An 11,525-nucleotide genomic window follows, 5' to 3' on the forward strand; every position below is an offset into this window, starting at 1 on the left:
GCGTAGGCAAATATCCCTGACCAATTCATCCGGAGAGCATTGCCATTGGATAGATGGTGTGGGAACCTAGATGCAAAGTTTGGGCATTTTGCGTTGGGTGCAGTGGCAAGCAAATCTATCTGTGGAAATCCCCATTGTTGAAAGTATGGAAGAAGAACTTGGGGATGAAGTTCCCACTCGTGAACTTGCTGTCTGTGTCTGCTGAGCAGGTCAGCAATTTGATTGTCTACTCCTGAAAGGTGTTCTGCTATGAGATACATTTTGTCATGAATTGCCCATTTCCAAATGCTTTGTGCAAGGCGCGACAGATGGAGAGAGTGTGTACCTCTGTGTTTCTGTAGATAGTACATTGCTGTCATGTTGTCTGTGCGTACTAGGACAGTTTTCCCTATAAGGTGAGTGTGAAAAGCTTTGAGTGCTAGGAACACTGCTAGATGTTCAAGGTAGTTGATATGGAGACACTTTTGATTGTCTGACCACAGCCCTTGTACTGTGTAATGTTGAAGATGGGCACTCCAACCGGTTAAAAATGTGTCTGTTGTCAGTATAGTCTGTGGAATGGGGTCTATGAAGGGCCGCCCTTTTGAGAAGTTTTGAGGGTTCCACCACTGTAGAGAGCGATGGGTGCAGCCGTCTACCAACACTAGATCGGTTAATTGACACTGTGACTGATTCCACTGACACGATAGACATTCTTGCAGAGGACGCATGTGAAGCCTTGCATGAGGTACTATTTTTGAGCATTGATTGTGAAACCCAACTGATGAAGTAGGTGTACTGTTACATGAGTGTGTACTATACAGTTCTGGTAAGTGCCTGCTTTGATAAGCCAATCTTCTAGCTAAGGGAAGACATGGATACACTGTCTTCTGAGATGAGCCGCTACTACTGCGAGACATTTGGTGAACACTTTGGGGGCCGTGGTGACGCCAAATGGAAGTACTTCGAACTAGTAATGTTTGCCTGCTATCACAAATCTGAGGTAATCGCGATGAGCCGGATAAATTGGAATGTGAAAGTAGTCTTTATTTTAGATCTAGAGTAGACATAAAATCTCCCTGCTGTAAAATGGGAAATACTTGTTGAAGAGTCACCATGTGAAAGTGCGCTAACAGTATGCAGATCTAGAATAGGTCTTAAGGAGCCGTGCTTTTTGGGAATTAGAAAGTAAAGAGAATAAACTCCTGACCCTTGGTACTGCATTGGGACTGGTTCTATAGCCCCTTTGAGTAATAGAGAATGTACTTCTTGTTAAAGTAACTGCTGGTGGTCTGGTGACAGTTTATGATAATGAGGTGGAATGTTTGGAGGATTGTTGGTAAGCTCCAGGAAATAACCATGTTGGATAATTCCAAGCACCCACTTGTAGGTTATTAGCGATTCCCAAATAGGGAGGAAGTCTTGAAGTCTTCTTCCGACAGGTGTGGAATAGTCGGGGGAAGTGTGGGGAAGTCACTGTTTTATTTGGGGAAGAGGAATTGCGGGATGTGGTGTTTTTAGCTCTGCCCCTGGGACAATTTCCCCTATCACCTCCCCTGAAAAATCCTCTTGTAAAAGATGATTGGGAATTCCCCTTATAGGAGGAAGTGTTTTTGTCTGTCCCTGTGGACTTGGACCCTTATCTGTAAAACGAGCAGTGAAAGGAACCTCTATTAGAGGGAGATTGAAGCGCTCCATCGATTTTGCTACATCGGTCTTTTTTCATTTTTTGGAGCGCTTGATCAACTTCAGGGCCAAAAAGATGTTTCTTGTCAAAAGGTATGTTGAGAATGGATTGTTGTACTTCAGGGTTGCACCCTGAAACCCATAACCAGGCATGTCTTCAGAGTAGGATGCTAGTATTCACCCCCTTAGCTGCAGTGTTGGCTGCATCTACAGCGCATCTAATAGAAGCGTTGGAAATTAGTTTGCCTTCTTGAACTAAATCCTGCGCTTACACCTTATGCTCATCTGAGAGAAACTGTAGTAATTGCTCCATTTTGTCCCAGTGGGCCCTATCGTATCTTGCTTTGGGAATTAGCAGCACGCCAATGATTTAATCATTTATTTGAAATATTCTTCATTTCTCATCCCCGCCGTGCCCAGCAGGGCCCTATGTGAGTACCCTCTTTCCATTTTCACCTCCACACGGTGCCCACCACGTTATCTGACAGTCAACCCCAGGTATGATTACTGATTGACAATCTACCTTTTTGAGGCAATACTCAAGTTTTCTGTTTTCTCCACCATACCTCACTACTGAAACCTCGGTCATTATTATTTTTTAGGTGACCCTTCATTGCTAGGTCCTGATGAGACCCCACATTGTCAAGTGGGTTGAAACCTCATAGACTAAGTGAAGGGAACCATTTGTCAGCTACTATTATTGTATTAGTAGGGTGTGAGCACTCATTAAGTATTGATCTAATGGTCTCTTCTGTACATTTTTGAGTCACAACCTTGAAATATAGGTTTAACAATCACTTGGGACACCATGCACTGGATTTAAAATAATGTGTTTACATTATATAAAGTAATGTATATTCATACCAAATTGGTGCTATATGCCTTTTCTCTTTCCGACATCTCCTTGCCTTCAATTATTGAGATTGTGCTAGTATGTATTAAAATCTTTGACTGATTGTCCATATGAACCGTTGTTTTCGGTTAAACTGTAAACTTTAGTTTTCGGCACCATAGCTTTTGGAACAGAGGTGCAATGCCCTTTTGGCACTGAAGATTTCGGCTCCGAGGAATTTTTCTTCGTTTTCAGTGTTGACGGTATCGGCTCCGAACCGATTTTGTGCTTAGAACCCAAAGGTTTCGGCTCGGAAGTGGGTTTTGGCCGACTCGGTCCGAGGCGGAGCCTCAGAAACCTCTTCTCGGTGCCGACCTTGGCCTGGAGGCAGAGGTGGTGCCGAAGCCTTAGATTTTTTAGGGACGGTGGGTGGGGGGGAAAGGTGACTTCTATACTCACTTCCCCTTGTTCCCGCAGCACATCGTCGTCCTAGAGGACAATCTGCAACTCTGATTCGGAGTCAGACGCAGCTGAGGCCTGTTCTTCTTAGGCTGCAGAGACCTACTCTTGCTCGAAGTCTTTGTCGAAGATATCCAGTGTGTCATCTAACGGCTGCCACTGCATCTCTCACCGTCGAGCCCGACGATCACTGAGAGTTTTCTTCAATCTGAAGGATTGGCTCAGTTGTCACAGTCTTGTTCTTTGTGCCCTAGAGACAAGCACAAGTTTCTCACCTGATGCAAGTCCATACGTGGATACTTAGCGTGGCACAGGGGGCAGAATTTGAATGGAGTCTGTTCCATCGACAATGAGTTGGACCGGCGAGGATAGGCTGGAAGTCTGCCTGCAAATCGTGTGATCGACATGTGGATTTCTTGATGATCGAGTCGTACCACAGAGAAAGGGAAACACGTTTGAAAACAATACAGTCGAGGGTAGAGTGGATTGCGCCCCAAGGGGACTCGAGGAACGATTGTGAAGCAGAGCGCAGCGATACACGTCCGAAACTGATCCCGGAAAATAACAATCTAACAATGGAGTCGATGCCCATGCGCACTATCACCGAAAGGAAGAGTCACCTTACCTCGTGACTTCAAAGACTTCTTTGAACAAAAACAACTTGAAAACATCCTGACCTAACACTAGATGGCAGGAGTATGAAAAACCTGTGATCTACAGCTCATATGCCTTGAACACTCATTTTCTAGTTACAACGGAAAGTCATTTGTGAATATTGTATTAAATTGAACAAATATGAAAATCTTGAAAGCTATATAACACAGGAAGGGGAGATGTGACTGTGCCCATTGGAGAGGGAGAAGAAACACCACCTTAAGGTACGCCAGGTCGCATTATGGTGACAGATGCAGGTTTACAGACATGTCTTTGGCTCGCACAATGGCATAAGATCACAGGGAAAGATGGTACTTTGCAGTTTCCCAGTAACGGAACATTAAATTTGAGAATTATTGAGATTTTGAGGAGGAAATTATATGAAATGATATCGCCTCCTAGACTTACCCAATATGAAGCACTTAATGTTTGGGAACATGCTGCTCATCCTAAAAAGAAAGAGAAATATCAGGGGAGAGTCAAGAAAGACAAACGTACTTGTACCAATGCTAGGTAGAATACACACAGAAAACCTGGAGAATTGACATAATTGAGGGAACCCAATTATACCCTGTACTGGCTACTGAGGGAGAAGAGAAGGGTAAATGCAAGGAAAAGAAAAAGCATATAGAGACCGTAGGGTATGAGAATAATCCTGAAGATAGTGACAGTGAGCTAGATGATTTTGTGACCGAATTCTTGTTGAATCGTCGACCTCCATATAATGAAATACCATTTGCTGGGCCAAGTAATGTGCCTAATGGTGAACCTGGAATGTACCTTCTGCACCATTCAATGCACATCCAAATTGATTTGGAGAAAAATCAGAAACAACAGTACCTTCCACATCACATGCTCTAAATGCTCCAGATGCTTTGACAGTTCCAGTCACTACAGGTCCTGTAGTTCCTTTGTATAGTCATGAAGCAGCAAGAAACACCACACAACCTTAGGTTGTTCCTACTGGGACAAAGGCTGAATCTGATAATTCAACAGGTTCAGTACCAAGATGTTTGCCTCAGATTGCTATACGTCCCACACAAGGTGGCACTTTCGGGGTTTCCCATGCAACCTCCACCTCGAATCAGGCAGTGATCGACTGGTCTCAAAGGTTTTCCCAGACCATCACCCCTTTTCATGCCCTAGTCAGGTGTCCCACCAGTGATGAACTACAGTCCTGCTAGGGCAGAAGTGCCTACGGGAACACCTGCTTCTGAAATGTCCTTAAGCAGTGATACCTCCAGTGAAGAAATAATAATTCTAAATACTCCAGCATGACAACCAGGTCTTTCTGCTTCAATGATTTCCTCTGAGGTCTGGATACCTGACAACTAATGGAAATACTGGAACAAATGTGGGAGCTACTGCTCAGACTCCTGAAATAGAAAGGGTCATGGATGTAGCTAAACTGAAAATTGACATGGAAGAAATGATAGTTGGAATGCAGTCCAACTTGATTAGAGGTTTGTCAGTATGACAAATTATTATTCCTGTGTAAAGAGATTACCAGATGTGCCGTAAAGGCTCATGATAGACTTGCAGAACTAGTGTAGAAACATAGGAATCAAAGATCCAAAGTCTTACAGAGAAGCTACAGGTTGACCTTTAGCCACCAAGATATTATGAACATTCACCCATTGATTAGAGAGTTGATGCCCTAGGTATGAAAATAGAGCACGCTGGACAAGTTTGAAGGTAGATGGTCAAATAAAAAGGAGACAAAGAAAGTCAGGAAACAAATGCCTCCATCTGGACTAGAGGAGGACGAGGAAAATGTGCACATGCTACCCATGAGAGAGGTGCCTAGCAGAGGGTATGTACACTTGCTGTGGATTAGGGATGATCTTGCATCTTTCGCAAATGACTTCCCGCAATTGAGAGAAAATCCAGTGGAATGGTACAGACAGGTTAAAATCGAAAATGTGCCCTAAACAGATCGATTGAGTTAAGATAGATAGGATGACACAGGAATCTAAAGAGTCGATTCATGCTTACTATGAAAGATTGTTGGAGGCATTCAAACAATTCACTGGGACAGAGAATATCTCATCAAAGGAGATGAGACATTGTGTTTACAGATTTGTGCATGGGTGGAGACCTGAGCTTAGTTACATGATTTGACAACGTTTGATTGGTTGGCAGAGTAAGTCCATTGGCGAGCTCCTGCAATATACAAAATATTGCAGCACTTAATTGGAAATGAAGCCCACAAAGTTGAAATAGAAGCTGATGACTATACAAATGAAATCAAAAGGCACAAATTAAGGCAGCACAGAGAGGTCAGAGTAAGCTGTTTATTGATAATGATGTCCCTATGCAGGGGGGATATCAACAAATCCCTACCATGCACAGTGTTGATGGTTTTCAACAGCAGGACATTTCAGCAGCAGCGTGGAGGAAGAGGTGTGCCAGTTGATCCAAGAACAGGGGTTCATGTGCCAACTTTGAAGAAAACTAACCCTTGCCACGTCTGCAGCAAGTTGTGGCATTGGCAGCACAAATGTTGATTTTACACTGGAAACATGGTACATGGAAAACAGGTTCAGAATGTTGGGTTTGTGCAGTCTCAAGGAAATATTATGGTTCAACTACGGTAGGTACAGAGACAAAGAGTTCAAAATCTCAATGTACCCGAAGCCCTAGAGATGCAAGTTCCACAAACCTCAATGCAACAATAGAAAGAAGTGAATGTGGAGAAGTGTGGCTCACTGGTTGTGGAGAAGTGTGGCTCACTGGTTAGAGCAGGCAGACCCTGAAGCAGAGGTCAGACCCGGGACCAGGGTTCAATTCCCAACGCGGCAGGGTGTTGAGCTCAAATGTCCACGGACTCGATAATTCTCGCTTCGGTGCCTGACCTAATCATGGGTTCACACTCTGCAACTCTGGGCATTAAGCTTGCTTAATCTCCACAACGGCCCCCCCGCGGCGGGATGCCTGGCTTTCACCTTGGGGATGCCCTGTAGGGGCCATCTCACAGGGAAAAACCAGGACGGGTTCCCAAGGCAAGCGCGGAGATACCCCTTCGGGGGTCGATTCTGGCGCTATATAAGAAATATAATAATAATAATAATAATGCTCAGAGAAACTATATTAATCAAGTCCCCAATGTAAAGATTAAACCCTTTGTGAATCAGAACATGCCCCAACAATATTCTATGCTTCAAGTGGATGATTTCAACGGCAGGGCCTGAGAGGGGAGGAGGATTGCATACTTGGTGCAATCTTAGAGGTAAACCAGAGTGGTCCCGATGTGGATAGTGAGACCCCGCTGACACTGATGCTACCAGCTCTACTGTGAGAACAGCAGAGGTCTGAACCTACCCCTCTCAGAAGGAAGAATCCAAGTTGTTGGAGTTGCTAATTAACAAATGACTAGCCCAGGTTCAGAAGCTGTACCTGTCAAAATAGGGTCTTTTGAGGATCAACCGATGTGTGGTGTGTGATTCAAGTCCTGTCAATTTACTTGAACGAGACCTTTTATGTAAACTAAATTGTTGCATTTATTGCACCCCAAATGGTATGAATTCCACACTCATGATGAGGACATTGTCTTCAAACGTGTCCCACAGAAATTAGACATTGGAATGTACCCTTTACTACCTAAAGATGATCCACCCCTGGAGTTGAGAGACACAGTGTTATCTGAAATCTGGGACTTTTCAAGTAAAGGCATCAGACTTATCAAAGTACTGTGAGGCCAAATGCTGAAATTTCCAAGATTCTCACAAAACAATTTGCCTCCCGAAACCATTGCTGGGATTACTCTTGTAATTGGCTCGATTATTGAACAAGGCATTCTGAAACAAATAATGGGGTGTCCATGTGACACACACATCATGGGTTTATAGAAACCCAATAGCAAGTACTGCATTGTTCAGGACCTGCAAAAAGTAAATTCAATAGTAGTTCCTCATTGTCCTGTGATACTGAATTACTCCTTGATATTGTTTCAGATTACATGTAAAGCCAAGTCTTTCGCTGTCATTAATATGTGTCAAGCCTTTTTTCTATTCACTTGCATGAGAGTAGCCAGTTTCTCTTTGCTTTCCATTTTGTCAGCCGTGTCTTGGCATGGTGCCGAGCCCCACAAGGATATATGGAGAGCCCCTCAATCTTCAATCAGATACTCAAAAAGAACCTAGAATCTTTAGTCATGCTTCAGCCTTTAGTCCTAGTTCAATACATTGAGTACCTATCAGTGTCACCAAATACCCAAGAGGCTTGCAAACATCACACTATTGCTTTGCTGAACCACTTAGCTGAGAATGGACATAAAGTGTCTCCAACCAAATTACAGTTCTGTCAGAAAGAAGTACTATATCTAGGAAACCAAATTGAGAAAGGAGCAAGAAAGGTGTCCCAAGAGAGGATCTTGGCTATTTTGAAAATTAATCCGCCAACTACTTAGAAGTCCAAATGTTCTTGTAAATGGTGGGCTATTGTCGATAGTGGATTCCTAACTTTTCCTTGATGGCCAAACCTCTTCAGAGGTTGACACACAAATACATGTTTGATTCGGTACCATGGTACAGTACCATGGGATAACAGCTGCATTCTCAGAGCTGAGATAATGTCTCTGCCATGTCCCAGGCCTCACAATGCCTTATAAGACAAATGCTTTGCTTTGTTTTGCAGTGAGAGCGAGGGTTGCGCTCTCTTATTGCTTACCCAAATTCATTACAATGCTCACAGGCCAGTGGCCTATTTTTCTGCCACATTTGATCCTGTAGCTGCCACATTGCTCTGTTCCCTTAAAGCTGTTGCTTTGATCTGTGTAAGTCTCGAGCAGTGTGAGAGCATAGTTTTAGGATGATTGGGACCCCAATGTGATTCTCATGAGAACTTAACCTTGACTGCAACAGCATTTATACTAACTAAGGGGTGTCACAGGAGCATCGGGGATGGGAACTGCAGTATATGAATTTATGAGATAGTGCTGACACATGATTTTACACTCCGTCATTCTTTCTTTAACCTGATAGGGTGGTGTTAGACATGGCATTCTTGGCATGGCTTCCCCTAACTTTTTACCTTCTGACCTTCTGTTTTTACTATTTTTGCTGACTTTGTTTTTGCTGGTTGTAGTAATCTGTGCACTTTTTCACTGCTAACCAGTGCTAACGTGCATGTGCCCTATATCTAAAACATGCAAACATTGGTTTGCCCACAATTAGCAAATTTGATTTACTTATAAATCCCTTGTAAAGTGCACTACATGTGCACAGGGCCTAGAAATCAAATGCTACTGGTGGGCCTGCAGCACTGATTACACCACCCACTTAAGTAGCACCTTAAACATCTCACACAGACACTGAAGAGCCAGTGTTTGCAGTTTTAAACTGCCATTTCGACCTGGCAAGTTAACCTACTTCATCCGTAGCTGGACCACAGAGGTGGACCAGACCCAACGCACACAACTATATGGACTGCAGGCGTCTAATATAACCAATCTTTAGTCCCGTTTTTTGATGCTGCACAAGCTCTTCTTCAGAAATAAAACTGATAATTTGCAATGCTTCAATTATTTTATTGTAAGTTGATAATTTCATCTCTCTTGATTCATGCACAAATGTTGATCCACACGTGTAGAATCTATTAGTGACAATACATCATAGTAGCATTCTTCTTGAAAACATGATTAGTTCTAAAAACCCAATGAATTTCGGGAAGAATATCCCTTCATCAGGGGTAACTTAAAATGAAATGAGAAAATGAAAAAGGTCTATTTAGGACAGTTCATAGGGAGTCCGAGAAGATAAAATGAGATGACAATGTGTAAAAAACATGATGTACAAGGGGAATGTTTTTCATATTTAGAGAAGTGCCCATCCATGTCTTCCATGCTATAAACAAATTGATGTGCTATAAACAACTAACCTAACAGTATGGTGAGATTGACCTTCAGAATTGGATGTGCCAAAACCAAGTGCAAACCGCATGACTGCACCTGATTTGAGTGAAACCCAAATAGAAAGAAAATTAAACTGATAAGGCTGTGCCCACTCTCAAGTGCTACCTTATTACAAGTGAGGCTCTGAACCATGAAACCAATACAGACTGGTTGTGCGAAAGATATACATAGTTTTGGCACAAAGATTGCTCCTTATGAGATCAGTACAGCCACAACTGCCATGCAGTGTCCTCCCTGGACTCGAAACAAGCATCCTGGGACCGGTTTCAGGGTATCACCCATCATCAACCAGGCTATCTGGAATCCAGTGGCACAGTGAGCAAGGGACCCATGTCTGGGCATACTCATCTCACCTAGGGCGAAAAATGCTGTATCAGCAAACGATGGACAGAATGCTGAGTGAATCAAACATTCATCCCCAGTCAAGAGATCTGGGTTAAATCCATTTTTCTTTTGCTCACCACGCCACCCCAGTTTGGACCCAGCCACATGCAAATCAGTCTTGACCCGGCTCCTCATGGGAACAGTTCAGCCCAAACTGCCAAGCCAGGTCCTCCCTGGACCGGAAACAAGCATCCTGGGACTGGTTACGGTGTATCACCACTCATCAGCCAAACTAGCTTGAATCAACAGCGAGTCAGGGACCCACGTCTTGGCATACCTATTCCACTTTGGATGAAAAATGCTCTGGCAACAAATGATGGATGCAGCACTTTTAGAAAGTTAGCATTTTCTTACTTAAACCATTTGGTGCCGTCTGCCTGTCTCTGGAATACACTTCTGGGGTAGGTGACAGCTGATTTCCTGCATTCTGTGCAGACAGCCACACACAAAAGAAGGGTAGGTGTGACTGAGTAGCCATCAGTATATTGATGGGTCATCTTGAAGCAGGATGGGGGAGGAGCTGACAATTTACACCTGAAAGGGATTGATGTTGTTCCGAAAAAAGGATGTTATACCCCCTGTAGTGAATCTAGAGCCAGGGTAGGAAAGGCACTGTCTTGTAAACTTCAAAGCATCTCTTTGATGTCTCCATACTTTAAAGGCCAAACTGGGTAAGAGTACTGGACCTCTGAAACCATGAACGTTGAACACTTCTGGAATTAAGGACATTCTACCAGGAAGCAGGACTGCTGTGCTGCCAGTATGGACTGCCACTTTGATGAACTACTTTGCTGTGTTTGCCTGCTATTCCATGCCTGGGAATGAGAAGGACTGCACCTGCTCTCTACATCCTTGAACATGGGTTTCTATAAAGGCTTGTTAGCTTGCCTCCCGCTACTGAAGTCTCAAGGATATCTGAAACTTCACTTTCATCCTAAACCCAGTATCTGGATTTTACTTGCTGTAAGTCTTGCTTCGTCAAGTGGTGCAATCCAGTCCAGGGCCCTTGGAAGTGAGTTTAAAGAGCTGCATCTGCAAGACCTATGCATTGACAACGCTGCGCCGATCGGAGCCGGTGCATCGCCTGCTACAAGATCTGGATTGATGCATCCCAGCAGCTGCGGTGTCTGGGACCGGCGCATCACATTCGGAACAGCTGCATTGCCTCCAGAATCAAAGCTTCAGAACCAACGTATTGGTGCCAGTGGTTGGAGAAGATCAACACATCGCCCCTCCAGCGCAGATTAACCCGGCACATGGCATTCGGAACTGCTACACTCTGGATTCACCGCTTCAATCCTGGAACCGACGCATTGCCACTACTGCGTGGAGAAATCCGGTGTAACCTCTCAACTGCGTGGGTAGCATTGACGCATCGTACCCCGCATTTTGTGCTGCGACACGGATTAAGGTACTTTGCTCAGCAAGCACTGCGTGGGGCCTGTAGCCGGCCAACGTTCCATTGTGGGTAGCCTGAACTCTTGATTTTGTCCAGTCTAGCGTGACCATTTTAAGTTCTATTTGCTTCTAAGCTCTATCTTTACACATGTTCTTTAAACATTAATATCTCGACTTCTATTTATTGGATTTTTGGTCCTGTTGTGTTCAGAATATAATAAT

Source organism: Lissotriton vulgaris, chromosome 7 (genome assembly GCF_964263255.1).
Source record: "Lissotriton vulgaris chromosome 7, aLisVul1.2, whole genome shotgun sequence".
Taxonomy (NCBI): Eukaryota; Metazoa; Chordata; class Amphibia; order Caudata; family Salamandridae; genus Lissotriton; species Lissotriton vulgaris.